This window comes from Amia ocellicauda, chromosome 7 (genome assembly GCF_036373705.1).
Source record: "Amia ocellicauda isolate fAmiCal2 chromosome 7, fAmiCal2.hap1, whole genome shotgun sequence".
Classification (NCBI taxonomy): domain Eukaryota; kingdom Metazoa; phylum Chordata; class Actinopteri; order Amiiformes; family Amiidae; genus Amia; species Amia ocellicauda.
The window spans coordinates 23,890,827-23,908,286 of record NC_089856.1 but is presented as its reverse complement, the minus strand read 5'-3'; the positions used below and the strand labels follow the sequence as shown (position 1 = coordinate 23,908,286).

The 17,460-nt window shown below is 41.0% G+C and overlaps 1 protein-coding gene across 3 annotated transcripts in view; it reads left to right on the top strand.

Moving 5' to 3' along the window:
* Nucleotides 1-17,460, top strand: part of tbl1xr1a (TBL1X/Y related 1a) — a 145,060-nt gene that overhangs the window by 78,882 nt on the left and 48,718 nt on the right. For 2 of the 3 annotated variants that reach the window (XM_066708853.1, XM_066708851.1), the window contains exon 2: nt 16,971-17,031. The exons of the other annotated variant lie outside the window; for it this stretch is intronic. The gene's annotated coding sequence lies outside the window, so the exon portion shown is untranslated. The remainder of the gene's footprint in view (nt 1-16,970; nt 17,032-17,460) is intronic. 3 annotated transcript variants of the gene reach the window in all.

The window sequence follows — 17,460 nt, the reverse complement described above, 5'->3', positions numbered from 1 at the left end:
CTTATATGATTTCATGAGAACATAAGAAAGTGTCCAAACGAGAGGAGGCCATTTGACTCATCATGCTCGTTTGTTGTCCATTAATAACCGAGTGATCCAAGGATCCTATCCAGTCTGATTTTAAATGTTCCCAAATTTTCAGCTTCTACCACATCGCTGTGGAGTTTGTTCAGATTGTGACAACTCTGTGTGAAGAAGTGTCTCTTGTTTTCTGTCTTGAATGCCTCGAAGACCATTTTCCATATAATATTACCAAAAATAAAATAAAAGCTTTCATTTATATAATGTGATCTGAGTATTATTAGGCTGTTGTTCATGTGGATTTTATGAGAATATAACAGTCAGCTAATGTTTATTGCATTAGAAACAATGACTTCGTTATAGTGCTACACAAGACTGTATTTTATATGTACAGCATTAAATATGGTTTGTTAAATAAATAAAACGTAATGTACAGTACTGTGAATGAAAATGAACGCCCCTGTACTGAATAGTATGTAGCCTATATTGTTAATCACAATATTTGCATAAAACTACTGCCGCTTTACTGGATGTTTTGTAAGTTCATTTTCAAAACGTACTGTCCCACACACACGTTTGCAGATCTGACGGACTTCAGCAGAACAGTTGCGAGCAAGCACTAAGCAATACAATGCACTGCACACGTACTGCAAAATAATAATTAAAAGTGTCATTGTAATTAATGAATTACTGTATAGAAACAAAACAATAACATTTCATACATGTATACAGCAATAAACTCCATACAGTACACTTTACCATGCAGACTGCATGTTCTACGTTACTTTCGTATGTTTTGGATGTTGTTTTAGACTTTATCTCTTCATGTTCGCCATGTTAATACGGTACTGAAAATAAGACCAAACGAGTTCCACTGTAGTTGGCTGATTTTACTTCAAAATTGATTTAAATAAATGTGACAATGCCTAGATTGAAATGAATAACCTGAGAGTAGTTTTTAAACCCGTATCTTTGAGAGCAACATACGTGTGCAATTAATTTTAAAGGGGGGGTGGGCATAGTTTTATAGTGATGATTGAATATTGTATTATTATATTATAATACTCGGTCATATGTATGTGTCAGTGAAAGCAGAGATCACACTCGGCAGTTCCCGCTGGATGGAGACTCAAGAGACGCTGCTGGCGTTCGTTTGTCACTCAAAATGGCGTTTGAGCTTCTGAACTGACATTTATTAAAAACACAGGTGCGGCTACTACTTTTTTGCTCATAACTTAAAAAGCCTGATGAGTTGGGCTTAGGTCTCTTTAAAAATGTAATGTAGACAGATACAGGTAGCACTCGTATCAGTGGCGCAGTGGAGCTTTTTGGTTCAGGCCAGCTGCACTTCCGCTAAAGTAAACACAAGATTTTTTTTAAACTTCCTGACGTCAGATGCAAGAGCTCCAGCAACCTCAGTTACCTGAGGCTGTAACCTATCAGATCCTGCCGTCGCTGGAGGTCAGGGGTGAACGCCCGACCAGGCTTGAGCCCTTTTATGAAGGGAGGAGCCGAAAATTACAGCCTCTTGCTGTGTGGAGGCGCTGCTGCAGGGATGGAAACTGAGAGGGAATGTTCGACCACTCTACTGTAGGCCTTGTTGACCCTTCTCCAAACATAGCGCTTATGGTTGTGACCATAAAGCTCTATTTTGGTCTCGTCACTCCAAATTACAGTGTGCCAAAAGCTGTGAGGCGTGTCAAGGTGTTGGGCATATTGTAACCAGGCTTTTTTGTGGCATTGGTGCAGTAAAGGCTTCTTTCTGGCAACTCGAGCATGCAGCTCATTTTTGTTTCATCGTATTGTGCTCCTTGAAACAACCACACTGTCTTTTGCAGCCTGTATTTCTCCTGATGTCACCTGTGGGTTTTTCTTTGTATCCCGAACAATTCTTCTGGCAGTTGTGGCTGAAATCTTTCTCGGTCTACCTGACCTTGGCTTGGTATCAAGAGATCCCTGAATTTTCCACTTCTTAATAAGTGATTGAACAGTATTGACTGGCATTTTCAAGGCTTTGGATATCTTTTTATATCCTTTTCCATCTTTTTAAAGTTCCGTTACCTTGTTACGCAGGTCTTTTGACAGTTCTTTTCTGCTCCCCATGGCTCAGTATCTAGCCTGCTCAGTGCATCCACGTGAGAGCTAACAAACTCATTGACTATTTATACACAGACACTAATTGCAATTTAAAAAGCCACAGGTGTGGGAAATTAAACTTTAATTGCCATTTTAACCTGTGTGTGTCTGTAACAAGGCCAAACATTCAAGGGTATGTAAACTTTTGATCAGGGCCATTTGGATAATTCCTGTTATCATTATGATTTATGATGCCATCCGTTTAAGCGTCCGGGGGCATCCGCCAGTGTAAACGGGGTACTACACTGAGCGGTAATGTGCTACTTTTCCCCTCCATGCTCGGCTGTTACAGTGGATACCGCTTACAAAGCAGCACAGCTTGACGGGCGTAGCAACAGTAACTAAGGCTTTTCCGAAAGGTCAATTATATTCTAATCTACACTTACATGCTTGTAGATGCATTATACACTGAATGTCTGCAATATTAATGCACTGCGATAAGTGCAAAACTCACTCAGTTTGAGAAATTACTAGAGTGACTTGATTATCTCGATCCTGAGATGTGAGACACATTTAACAGAAGTATCGAATGTAAAAAAAAATCTAGTATAGAACAGTTTTTTGAGTATCGAAAAAGTATTGAATTCTTGGTATACCGTGCAACATTATTTATGAGTGTGATATCTTCCAATTTTGGAACCAGCTTGTGTTTTTACTGCTTTCTAGCCTTGAAGCAACCACAAATGTATTGTGTGTGATGTTGCTAGATAAGAGTGGTTTAGCTTTTCTTTTTTTTTTTACACTTTAAAGTAGTTTACTTATAGTCTGAATATATGGAGAGATGTAGAACGATGACTGAAAATGAAGATGAGATGAAACTTCCTACGTTTTTTGTTTTTTTAAATTTTTAAATTTGAAATTTCTGAATGACTACAAGTTGTTCTTTACTCAGATAATGCCACCTAGGTATTTTGCATAGTAGTGTTTAAGGATCTAAAACTGGCAAACTGCACAAATAAGGACAATATACTATTATTTGGTTATAATGGATCAATTCATAGGTTTAACAGTAAAGACTCTAAGGAAGGATTACAATGGTGTGCTTTCATAAGCTGAAAAAGGTAAATGGTAAACAAATATTTTGTAATAGCACATTAGTCTGAGTTTTTCAGTCATATGTAAACATATGCAGGCTTCTTGTTCTAGAAGAAAAGTAATTTTGTTTTATGAATTACACATTGTAGGTAAATGGGGTTCAGAGTATTACCAGGATTGAGAAATATGTACCCGTGTTTACTCATGATCATTATATAACTGAAAAGTTGTAAGTATTAATATAACAACAATATAACAAATGCCTGTATGAAACCCCCTTACTCCTGCACACAATTTCTTCTGTTCTTGGTAATTTTAATATTCTCATTACTGTAAATGGGAAAACCTGCACTGCTCAGACACCTCAAACATGGAGTGTAGTGTGGAGTGACAGACCCAAAATGCAGTTTCTGAATGTCAGTGCGAATGCTGAACTGAATTTGGTGACTCTAACTTTAGAGCTGCTTTTTGCATGACTTTTGTAGTGCTCAAAGGATTTCCTGTGAATGTTTCATAGGAACTCTGAGGTAAAGTGTGCTAAATTTGCTTTGAGGAAGAATTAATACAATGAATAAATGTATTTATTTTTATTTTACTACTATCTTAAATAAACATTAATAAACAGTCTATGTAAAAAAATAGGAGACGTATGGAAATGGCATAACAAACAGCAGCAATAAGCATACCCGTCATCTCGTGTCAGACTCGGCAATTTTGTTTTTTTTTCTTTGTTTTTAGTCAATGATTTTAATTTTCATTCAATAATAGTTTAGCAATGTGAGCTGCAACCAGAATGCTTCAGTCGGTCGTCCTGTGTGATTTTACCTCGTAAAAATTTAGATCTCAGATTGTGTGTCCCAGTAAAGGTACTGTAAAGGATGGGGAGTCAATCACAAAATAATCGAACTGTTCAATATATTCCCTGTGGTTTTACAATGAATGGCAGTGAAAGTTAGGGCTGTGCCACGCTGCAGTTTGTTCAATCAAACAGTAGAACTACACAAATATAAAGGTAATATTTACAAATACAAACTAAATAAAGATTTAAAAGAACAATGTGCAAATTTCTCCATTGCAAATGTATTTATAAAGTTGCCGACTTCAAAAGGAGCATTTGAAATAGATTCAAATTTTTAGATTCAAATCAGTATTTAACTGAACTGTGTAAATGATGAATTTTGTTTGTTTTTTAACACAGTTACGTCGCAACATTGCAGGCATGTGCATTCAGCAGTCAGTATCAAAATATCTGCTCTGTTCTCTTTCATTACGGTTGATTTTAACTGCTTACTTCTGAATTGTTAGGATAGGGATTCGTCTGCTTCAACATCTGCTTGCACAGAATTATATTACTCAGTTTTTCACCTAGAATATTTTCTTGCAGCGAGGCACCCCCACCAACCACCCCAAACGACCCAATTTTGTGTGTGTATGTAAAGTATATCACTTGCTGTTACTTTTTGAAAGGACATTGCATATGGGTTTGCAATCTTCAGTTTCCTTTTTGAAACCTCAAAAATGACTCAATGCTGAAAATGACTCTGAAAGACTGTCAACACACAAACACACACATACCCTCTCTCCATCTTTCCCTCTAATAATAATAATAAAGCTAAAAACAGGAAAAACTGTGAGGGCCCAGCAGTCTTCATTTTTTTTTAATTACTTGTTTAGGACAAGACATGTCTTACTCTGTTCATGGTAGAGAAATTCCTCACACAGTTTACAGTGGGGATTGGCACCGTCATCACAATGCTCGCAAGCCTACTCAGAGCTGGGCCCAATCATCAATCTGGGAGGCCAGAAGACTCATCATTGCTTGCTGGTCCATGTCCTAGTCCTAAACATAAGTCTACTTCCTAACACTACTCTTATATATGTATTTTTAGAATATGATGATAAAACTTACCTTGAAGACCCTAGTCAGCACATGCTGTTTAAAAGAGGTCCACTCTTCAATTACCTAAGCCTCTTGTGTTCCCTGGAGGAACTGATGAGATCTTGAGATTCTGGATTGGTTATTGGATCACTAAAACTGCAGCCTGAGCTTCCAGCACACTGAATGATCCCAGAACGTCAAGGTGCTAAAACCTTCTGTCCAGGTGGTCTAGGACGCCATCTAGTTCCATGACATAATTGCAGGAGGCATAGTACAAAAAATAAACTAAGATCTTATCAATTGCTGTTTGTTTTGTTAAAGTTCTGTTTACTTCACTTGGAAATGACTTTTTATTTTAACATGGGTCCTGAACCATGCCTGGAACTCCTCCCTTGTCCCCAGTGGGCCTTGTCATTTGATTTCTCTCTCTTCCTCCTCCTCTCTGATTCCAGATGCCCCTAGACCCCTAGGGTCATCCAGGTCTAGATCGCCTACCTTTATTTTCAAATAATCAATGCAGCTTGAAGGAGAGCTGTCCTTTTGGAGCTAACATTGAAATTGTTGTGGAGCTGCTGGAGGTGGTGCTATGTATGTGATGTCCTCTGAGGCATCCATGCAGGTGAGCACAAGGCGGTGTGCAACACATATGCAGCTGACACCATCCATGGGAATGTGTGCTTTCTATTGTGTGTGGAGGTTCCATGTCAAATATTTCAACATATTTACTTTGTCTGGCTTTTTAACGAGTATCGCATTGGAGCTGCAATGTTTCGTTAATATTTTTAAAACAATTCTTAAATGGAGTCTAATACCCGATCACATTATCAAAGCGTTGGAGCCCATAAGTGTCCTTTCCTATTATAACAATACATAATACTATAACAAAACATAACTCTTTACACTCAGTTTTATTTTCGCCTGGTTGGACTACTTAGACACGCAAGTGTTTGAACATATGGACATTATAAGGAGTACAGACACCTATCAAATTATATAATGCCAGCGTTATTAAAAGATGCATCTCAACCTGCTGGTGGGTTGAAAACAATGGGCCTGAGGCAATGTTTAATATAAGGTGGGCTTATACGATGTATCAAACCCAAATTGCAGGTGAAAACTTTTTTTTTTCTTGTGATCAATTTTTTATTTTAATCGAAACAGATTATATAGAAGATAATGACAGATGGTCATCATGAAAACTTTTTTTTTGGCGATACATTTTTTGTGAAAACTGGTTCTTATCAGACCCTGTTCTTCTAGCTATCAGGATTGAAGCCATTTTCATATAAAAAAAAAAACTAGCAGCATCATCGTTGCTAAGCCTGTTGCTACGAATGCATTGACTTCAGCAAATACCCACACAAACAGCCGACAAATCTTAACTATTGCTGAGAGTATGGCTTAATTTTCCACATGTGAGTGAAGGTCATTTGACACATCGGAAGCAATACAATTATAGCTTTTGCTTGTTTACACTGAAGTGCATAACTCTGAAGTCTCACGCATTGAGGCTCCATTTCACACTCTCACGCATTGTCGCAAAATTCTTTTGCCAGTGGGAGCAGTATTTGTCACCGCATTTTTAAATGTAACAAATCTCACGCATTGACATTTTGAAAACTTGAGAGCTGTGTAAGTGATGAGGCACGAGAGGCGGCGCTTAATTTTTTTTACAGGGCATGTACGGTGACTGAAAGGTGCTAAAAAAAATTGTTTTCATGATGTGCGTTTCTTGAAACCTCTTGTTATACAAACACTGTTGCTATTTCAGTGCATTTAAAAACATACATTGTGTTTGTTTAAACAGTCTTTATTCTGTTTTTCTCCTATAAATTGTTTTATTAACAGAACTGCGACAGGGAATAAATATTATTATTATTATTATTATTATTATTAATTATGTATTGGACTTCCGTGGTTGCTGGGAGAGGGGAGTTTCTCTGTAGCTGATGCTTGCGTTTTGAGAAAGTCTGCATATTCCTTGGTGTGTTTACTTTCAGGTAGTCAAGTTTGTGTTGAAATTGTTTCCCGAGGCTTTTGAAACTTCATTGGAACATGCGTTACTCATGGCCATTCTGTCCTGTCCTGATCGACACAGGTCCACACAGCTGGCATTCTCGTGTAACCAGGCACATTCAAAGCACATATAAAGAAAAGCAGCATGGCACTTAATTACCACGTCACAGATTGTGCACGTAATTCATATTTTAGTAAAAGCAAATGAGTAAAACAAATTGGATGCATAGTTAGATGTAAAAGCACCACCATCAGTCAGAAATATCGGCCATTTTAAAGCAATCGGCCAATAGCCAATATTGGTGGACGATCAGCTGGTGGAACCAGCACATGATTTGGCCACACCGATTTTTCAGCACTACGCAACAATAACCGGCTGTGCCAGCTGTGTCCCGTTATGTACCTGCATTCCATACAGAACCAGGATAATGACTGGCCATCTATTATAAATAGTTTTGGATAGATTACATATACTGAGACTGTTAACATAAAGTGCAAAATGTGTATATTGCAGATCTCAACGTCTCAGTCTGGTATGTGTTAGTCCTACTTTCTGAGATGGGCTGATATGGCTGTTCTCCTTAACTCGTAAAATAAAATGAATACAAAAAAAATAAACTATTAAATAGATTGTCAACAGCAATTGGTTAAAACAAAATGCATACAAAAAACACAATATGAATAAATTAGGAATGAAACAACAATGACCCCCATTTAAAAAAAAAAAAGTGTTCTAATATTAATGACATACCGACTTTAAAAGGCAACTTTTTCGATACAAAAAAAAAATAGTATAAATTTACTGAAATGCAATATGTGTTTACAAAAGTGTGCTTTCAGTTATGTTGTGTGTGGAGATTCAGTGCCAAAAACACCAGCATATTGATTTTGTTCAGCTTGAACGTTTATTGCATTGGAGTTGTAATGTTTCGCTATACATTTTAAAAACTATTATGGCAGCCTAATACCCGATCACAATATTAAAGTGTTGGATCCCAAAAAAACATCAAATTCTATCATAACAATACTAAATACTAAAACAAAAATGTAATAGTCTTCAATTATAAAAACAAGATGAATATAATAGGAAAGAAATACCCAGATGTAATTCCTTAATAGGCTATGAGGAGTCAAACTTAAGATCGTAAGTACACATCTCAGAAAACAGAAAAAGCTTTACCAATATAAATGTATATATTTTTTAATGTGTTGAATAATAAGTAGTTGTCCCACAGAGTTTAACTGTCCGCAGCTCGATGTATTAGAGAATGGTCACATAAGAGAATAATGGGATTGATTAGACTGTTAAAATAATAAAAAGCAGCTTAGTAATTCTACAGACAGCCGACACTTAATAGCCCTAAAGTATGACTGAGTCATCTTGTGCTCCCTGTGATTGAAGCACCAGAGTTGACTGCAGCCACATCAGTGTCTTCAAAGAGGTTCCTTTAAAGACAGTTGATGTGTTGATGCTTACGCTTGTGAACAAACTGACAGACACCTATTCCACAGTTTTACACCACAAATTGTTTTAGATTCCATCGCAACTGCAGGTTATTAAGCACAGCTTTATATTACTAAAAAAAGTTATTAAAAAAAAAAAACTGTTATTGACGACAAATCATTTTTCACTGCAATGAGGGTGTTTCGCTGAAAAGATGTGCTCCATGTTGATGGAGGGAAGTTATTCTGTTCAATTTGTAGTCAAGTTTTAGACTACATTAAAAAGGATCGCATAGTCAATCACATTAGAGGTCCTCGACATTTGGCGGCAGTGGAGCAAAGAAAACGAAGGACAGAGAGAGGGGATGTTGCGGCAGCAAAGCGACAGTGCATAATTACAGGAGTGCTGGCACATCAAAATGAAAATCAGAAATACAGAGAAAAGACTGAGTGGAGGCTTGCTGTAGTGCGAACATAGCTCTTGAAAAAACGGATAATCCGAAAATGAGAGTTTCTAAACAAACACGTAAGAAATGGGGGCTGTATCCCACAAGCGAGTACATTGAGGGGGACCCATCTTCCCCAGGGCTTTGAACAGCACAAGCAACAGGTGATTGCTGAATTATAGGGTAAACACATACCTGTAATTGCTAATGAATACACAGACAATCTAAACTGCTATGTGGCAAATATTCTGTTACAGCTCATGCAGTTGTCAGAGGCACATCCCGCTGCTGCCAAACTCGTAGAAACAATAGAGTTGGAGCGTGTTAACTACTCTACACTATCACAAGCTGTGATAAAGACTCTCGTACAGCATGAAATAGAGTTGTCAAACGTAGTGGAATATGTAACAGACAATGCAAAGTACATGCGAAAGTCGTTCAAAGACAGTTTAACTGGGATTTTAACTAACTGCAGTCATGTGACCTGCTGGGCGCATATTACAGTGGGAGTGCTGGTGTAGATTGTATACAGAAGTGGACCGTCTGTGCACGCTAATAAAAAAGTTGTTCTGCAAAGCCCCACTCAGATTTGCTGGTTTCAGAGACTACCTAATTGACCATGGCGTTGAAAGCCCCACATTACCACTGGACCCATTGTAACGTGAATAGTTGAATGTTGAATAGTTGGTTTAAAGCTGTGGAGTATCACTGCCAGCGTGCGGAGAACTACAAGGGGTTCGTTGCTAGGGAAATTGAAGTGGAGTACGCAACTGCCATTCTAGAGGAACGATAGGTTGCCTATGCAACCATGATTATCTGAGAAAGGAAGCACTGCCCAAGGGGGAGGGGTTTTCAGCGTGCATTGTTGGAACGCATCGAAGACTTTTGTCTATCAAAGCTGCCATTGGCCCTTGTGCCCGTCACTCAAACGGGACCCTTCCGCTTCCTGTTTGTATAAAAGGTGACGTCTGCGCAAAGACTTCCTTTTTTTGCCGGGAGCTAGAACTCCCGTGCAACCTTGCAACCCCTGGGCAGTGCTTCCTTTTTCAGATAACCACGGTTGCATTCGCAACCTATCGTTATCTTTCGAGTTAGAAGCACTGCCCAAGGGGGAGGGGTTACAGTGTAACTAAACTGTCGCAAGGGAGGAGGCAGCGAGCTGGTAAGAGAGCCTGCCCCGATGCGTACCTACTAGGAGCCGTACCAACTCTATGACAGAACCTGGGCTGCCTAGATGCGAAGACCACATTCACGCTGAACTGGGAAGAAATAAGTAATGGTGTATCCACGGGCAACAAGAACCTTGTGCCTACCGTGAAGCCTAGTAATAGCGACCCCCTACTCTACTAGCAGGGCTAGAAGCGGGGCCAATATAATAACCAATAACCACACCATATAAGCACAGGGTGCAGTCTCGCACCCCGTGCTCAACATACAGCGGGCTAACCAGACTAGATAGCCACTGCTAGATAATTCAGTTATTAATAATGGAACTATATACACAGCGGATCAACCATAACCAACTCAAGTGCCTTCCGCTGGACAGAGCAGCAGTGGCCTCCAGCACATCTAGCATAGCTAGGGCGAGGCCACAGACTGCTGGCAAAGGAACTATATACATAGCGAAGCACGTGTGCCCTCGCTAACAACAGGAGCAGTTGTCCACGCTCAACTTAATATGGAGCGGACAAGCTCAACTGTCTATTCCAAAGAACTATTATACACTGCGGGGTGCAGGAGCCAGCTCATGTACCACACGCAGGACACAGGAGCAAGTTACACACTGCTGACCAGCAGCTAGTGGCAACAGATGCTCTACTGATGTCAATAAATGAACTATATACACAGTGGGGCACGAGTAAACTCAAAGCCTACTGCTGAATACAGCAGCAGCAGCCCTCCGCACAGCTAGTATAGCTAGGGCAGGGACACAGGCCTGCAGACAAAGGAACTATGTACAGTGGTGGGGTACAGGTGTAAAACACATGCACTCCCGCCTACAGAATGAACTATACACAAGTCACAGTCCGGTAGGAAGGGATAACGGTTCTGCATTGCTTTTCCCAAGCACGCTTAACAGGGGCAGACAGGGTTAGAAAAGCCAGGAGCCAGTGCCTGACAGGATACTGAGGCTCAACTGAAGCCAACACCAGATTCCCAATAGAAGGAACCAGGCCCGTCACGTCCAGCCTGTAGAACCGAACAAAGGTGCGCGGCGAGACCCAACTCGCAGCTGCACAAATGTCTGCCAGTGGGGCGCCTTGAAAAAGGGCCCATGACGTGGCTACACCTCGAGTTGAGTGGGCCACCAGGTGTTCAGGCACCGGGGCTCCAGTTGACTCGTAAGCCATAGTAATGGTGTCTACAATCCAGTGCAAGAGGCGCTGCTTTGAAAGCACCCGGCCCTGTGTCCTTGCTCTGTAAGACACAAACAATTTGTCCGTGTGCCAAATGTCCTTAGTGCACTCCAAATAGCACCTGAGAGCCCGCACCGGGCACAATAGGTGTAGCCTACTCTCCTCCACCAAAGAGAAGGGAGGAGGATGGAAAGCCATCAACTCAATAGGCCTGTTAATATGGAAAGGAGACAGCACTTTTGGGAGGAACGCAGGATTAGGCCGAAGCGTAACCCTGGAACCATCTCCCGCAAAACAGACACATGCAGGGTGAATGGACAGGGCGTGTAACTCACTCATGCGTTTTGCTGACGTGATTGCCAACAAAAACGTCGTCTTCAGTGACGCTAATCTTAAGTCAACTGACTGCAAGGGCTCAAATGGGGCCTTGAAAGCGCGTCCAGCACTACATCAAGGTGCCACGCGAGCAGAGAAGGAGCGCAGGTAGGCCTCAGCCTGCGCGCACCTTTCAGAAACTGCGCCGCTAAAAAATGAGAGCCCGGAGGCTCGCCATCAATCCTGATATGACATGAGGAGATGGCTGCCAGTGGTAGGAGTACTACGACCTCGTAGAGGGAGCTCTCGCCTACTGAATAGTAGCCACTACCGTGTCTGACAGACCCCAAGCCATGATCAGGCGATCCCGCTCAGGGGCCAGGCCCAGAGCTGGAGCAGGCCCGGGTTGGGATGCCACAGTGTGCCCTGCACCTGAGACCGCAAGTCCGCCCGCAGGGGAAGCTGCCAAGGCTCTCCGACCAAAAGGGAGACCAGGTCCGCAAACCACAGTCTGCGGGGCCAGCAAGGCGCTACCAGCAGAACTGTCACTCGTTCCTGCCTGATCTTCTCCAGAACCACTGGGAGAAGAGGGAACGGTGGGAATGCGTAGAGGAGACAGCGCGGCCACGTGTGGGCTAGCGCGTCAATCCCCAGGGTCCCTGACTGATCCCAAACAGAGAACCATAGGGGGCAATGTGTGGACTCTGCCGAAGCGAAGACTCTGCCAGCATGTCCTCCATGGATGGTCCAAACGTGAACCCGGGTGAGATGGGGGCATCCGAATGCGGAGATCTGTCTGCATCTGGGACTCGCCTTGCCTGGGATAGCCAGAGTTGACGGCGTGCCGCCAAAATGGCTGCCAGGGAACGGCCATTCGCACGTGCCCCATGGCACATGACCGTCACTACGACATCTGCCGCTGCAGCCAACTCACCAGGAGGCTGTGGGCCCCCGAGGGCCTCACATTGGGGCTCCACCTCATACGCTCGGCGGAGCATCGCCTCTGTCATCCTGCACTGCCTGTTAGGACAGGACAGGTCCCTTGGCGTCGCTGAGATGGGGGGCAAAGACACCAACGCCGAGATGGTGGAATTCACCCTGGGGAAATCCACCAGCCCTGCTTCCTGCGCACCCTGGGTCCTGGCGTAGACCTCGCCTGCCCGTGCTTGGGCGGGGGCCGTTGCCGGGTGGTCCCAGGAGTATTGCAGCTCTGCTAAGAGGTCAGGCAGTAGCGGGGAGGGCCCGTGTGGGCTGCTGCGACCGCTCCCCTCTCTCAAACCTGGAGGGCGGATGTGCGGGGTCCACTGGCCAGGGAAGCTGGAGCTCCCAAGCCGGTAGCGTGTGGTGGCCACACGTGGCACAGCGGCGGGGACGGGAGGAGGAGGAACGGGGTCTCTCCATCCCATCAGTACCACGCTCATGCACTATGAATGGAGCTATTGACATGCACGCATGTATGGAAAGCCATTGTGACATTTAATCCATAATTACTGATATCAAAAATACAATTTCTGGTATCATCAATTCATGGTATTTTTATCAAAACTATATTAAATGATACATTAGAAACTAGAGACCGCTAGCAAATACCGCTGAGGTTGTAGGACGAAGGATTGGTCATAATGTATGATCGGCATTGCATCTCGGATCCATCCTGTGTGTGCGTGTGTATATAGCTATATATCTATACACTCACCTAAAGGATTATTAGGAACACCTGTTCAATTTCTCATTAATGCAATTATCTAACCAACCAATCACATGGCAGTTGCTTCAATGCATTTAGGGGTGTGGTCCTGGTCAAGACAATCTCCTGAACTCCAAACTGAATGTCTGAATGGGAAAGAAAGGTGATTTAAGCAATTTTGAGCGTGGCATGGTTGTTGGTGCCAGACGGGCCGGTCTGAGTATTTCACAATCTGCTCAGTTACTGGGATTTCCACGCACAACCATTTCTAGGGTTTACAAAGAATGGTGTGAAAAGGGAAAAACATCCAGTATGCGGCAGTCCTGTGGGCGAAAATGCCTTGTTGATGCTAGAGGTCAGAGGAGAATGGGCCGACTGATTCAAGCTGAGAGAAGAGCAACTTTGACTGAAATAACCACTCGTTACAACCGAGGTATGCAGCAAAGCATTTGTGAAGCCACAACACGTACAACCTTGAGGCGGATGGGCTACAACAGCAGAAGACCCCACTGGGTACCACTCATCTCCACTACAAACAGGAAAAAGAGGCTACAATTTGCACAAGCTCACCAAAATTGGACAGTTGAAGACTGGAAAAATGTTGCCTGGTCTGATGAGTCTCGATTTCTGTTGAGACATTCAGATGGTAGAGTCAGAATTTGGCGTAAACAGAATGAGAACATGGATACATCATGCCTTGTTACCACTGTGCAGGCTGGTGGTGGTGGTGGTGTAATGGTATGGGGGATGTTTTCTTGGCACACTTTAGGCCCCTTAGTGCCAATTGGGCATCGTTTAAATGCCACGGCCTACCTGAGCATTGTTTCTGACCATGTCCATCCCTTTATGACCACCATGTACCCATCCTCTGATGGCTACTTCCAGCAGGATAATGCACCATGTCACAAAGGTCGATTCATTTCAAATTGGTTTCTTGAACATGACAATGAGTTCACTGTACTAAACTGGCCCCCACAGTCACCAGATCTCAACCCAATAGAGCATCTTTGGGATGTGGTGGAACGGGAGCTTCGTGCCCTGGATGTGCATCCCACAAATCTCCATCAACTGCAAGATGCTATCCTATCAATATGGGCCAACATTTCTAAAGAATGCTTTCAGCACCTTGTTGAATCAATGCCACGTAGAATTAAGGCAGTTCTGAAGGCGAAAGGGGGTCAAACAGAGTATTAGTATGGTGTTCCTAATAATCCTTTAGGTGAGTGTATATCTATCATATATATATATATATATATATATATATATATATATATATATATATATATATATATATATATATATATATATGGCAAACCTAAATGACTCCTAATGTAATCTGTGCCACTTTTCCAATGATTCGATGCTGAATGGTTTTACTTTAAGTAACCTTAATATACTTGCAGTTCATTAACTGAGTTTATTTATTTTCATTTTGGCTGCTTAGTCTGTGGATAGATCCCTTTGTTTAATCTTACATTTAAATGTTCTAAAAGAGTGAGGACTAGGGTTTAATTCTAATTGACTACAGTCTAAATTAGAAAGATGCAGTTTCTCACTCATTAGGCTTGCTGGGTTATCACCTTTTGCGGAAGGTAAAATATTGCACTCCAAACACTCACTGATTCAGCTCTGTACAGGGAATGACTTAGCATGTGTGATTAGAAATTTTAAATTTAAATGGGTATGATCTCACTAAGATATAGGCCTATTTTATACTTTATAGGTCAATAATTGAACTTTAAAATCAATTCTATATTTCACTGGGAGAACCGGGAAATATGATTAGCCTACATTTTTGAGGATGCGTTTTGGACTAGCTGAAGATTAGAGATGATAGTTTGTACTGCTCATGTTACAATTATCAAGTCTAGATGTGATGAAAGCATGTATTTCTCTGTATCCTGAAAAAGTCTTAATTTTGAGATTACTGAGCTGAAGGAATGACATTCTGGTCACACTGGTCTAATATACATCTAAATATATACAGATGTGCCTGTACATTCAACCAGATCTTTTGTTAGCAGGATCCTGTACAGCCAGTTCATTCCATCAGCTTTCTTCCGTTCTGTGCAGACACTGCCTATGCTTTTGGGAGCATCTGAAAAGTCAACGTGCTGTATGAAATACAAAACACAAGTTACTTTGATCCATTAAGCATGTATGGTATTATGGTAAACAGTGCTCTCTTGTATCCCACATAGCATAAGTATTTATTTATTTTTGGGGCGATTGACTAGGCAACCTTAGTAAAAACACATTTTTCTGCATAAGCAATTTAATACATTTTCAAACTACAAACCCTTTTCTTGCAGACAAAACTGTGGTATTCATTGTGGCTTGACACAAACTTATGTATAATACAGAATGAAATTCCTTAAAAAGCATTTAGCTTTCACAGTTATTAACCAGTTAATGTATTCCACTAAACATTTCAAACTTAAACATGCAGTGATAATGTAAATTCCCAGTCTGATAAGGATATACAACTTTATATGATTGTGTTTAGGAATAAGTAGCATTTAAAAAAAAAAAAAATTGCTCATTGCTTTTTTCCCCACTGCTTAACATTAAATATTGCTAATTTTAAGCAAATAACCTTTGAAAGCAACATATCATGAACCACGTTGTTGGAAGGAAGTAGCTGAAGGCATATACAGCATGTTCCAAAACTATTTTATTTTGCTGAAGGATAAAGTATGACCGAAAACATCTGTACTGCATATGGGAGGATTTTCTTACCACCACTCCTATATATGTCCTTCTATGTCCCATTCTTACACTGTAGGGCAACAACACCTTTGAATTAGAATTGGGATGGATGCTGTGCCAAGTTTTACACTTGTGATGCTTTACATCAGGACATTTTCCAAATCTTGTTTTCAATGCAAGTAGGAGGTGCGCAGCTGCAGGAAGAAACCATAACGAACGAGAGCAGGGCATGGAGCATGTATGTGCTTTAAAAACATGTTGTTGTTCACGCATTTGTTCGGCCAGGCAGCACAGATTTTTGGCCAGGTTGGCCAGGCCAAGAAAACAAACAAAACCAAACTGAAGTACATACAAAGGCTGAAATACCTCTGTCCAGAAGTCCACAAGAGTGCTGATTATACCCACAATGTGCAGGAGACTTTTGAAAGCCTGAAATTAATTTATTAATTATTAATTAGTAATCATGTTTAAATAAATGTAAAATAGATCATCCATTGAATTAAATGGTTGTTACCCACCTTTGACCTACAGATTGTGCCAATATCATTCTTTGTAAATTTGACCCTTATTTCTTCCAAGATTTGTTGGCGTTTGTTGCAGCACACCAGGTAATGTGTGTGCCTGGTACTTCACAGATTAAAGTAATCAAATGTCTGTGATTTAAAGGTGAGAGTGCTACATGAGCATCAGTGTGACTTAAGCTCCTCTTTACATTTTCTCCTGAAAACTGTGACCTTATCATCCATGCACTACTGTGAATTACTGTAGTGTTTGCCAAAATGAGAAGATGCAATACAGTGGCTTGAGGTGTCATGAAGCTTTTTTTTCATTCCTAACACCCTACATGAGACCTGATGAGATTATTAAAATTACAATACTAACATGGCTTCTCCTCTTTTTTTTTTTTTTTCCTTCCCCCCCCCCAGAGGGGTACTGCTCAGTACCGTGGGGCAGCTGGTGAACATCTGAAAAACGCCTGGTCACATGGTAAGGAAAGCCCTTCCATACATTCCCACACTATCTACTGTTTATTTTCATTACTCCCTGTCTTAAATATTTAATAGATTAAGGTTCCTCCATTGGACGGTTGTAGATAGATATGTGTCATATGTATGCTTCTTAAAAATAAATAGGATATTAAAGTTTTAGATAGCATTTTACAAATAGGACAAATTTACAAATAGGATAGCAGGTTTTAAGAATTAAGTATTTAGTTTTTTCTCCCTATTCTTTGTAATTTGTTTTAGTTTATAATTTTGTCTTATATAAGCAATTGCATTTGCTTTGTTTGTAATTATTTAAAATTATTTAAAATTATTCTCTAGCTTACGTTGGCTTTTGTTTTTCTTTTGAGATTATAGGAAATATCGGAAAGATCGGATAAAAGAAAGAAAGAAAGATCGGATAAATTAAGTA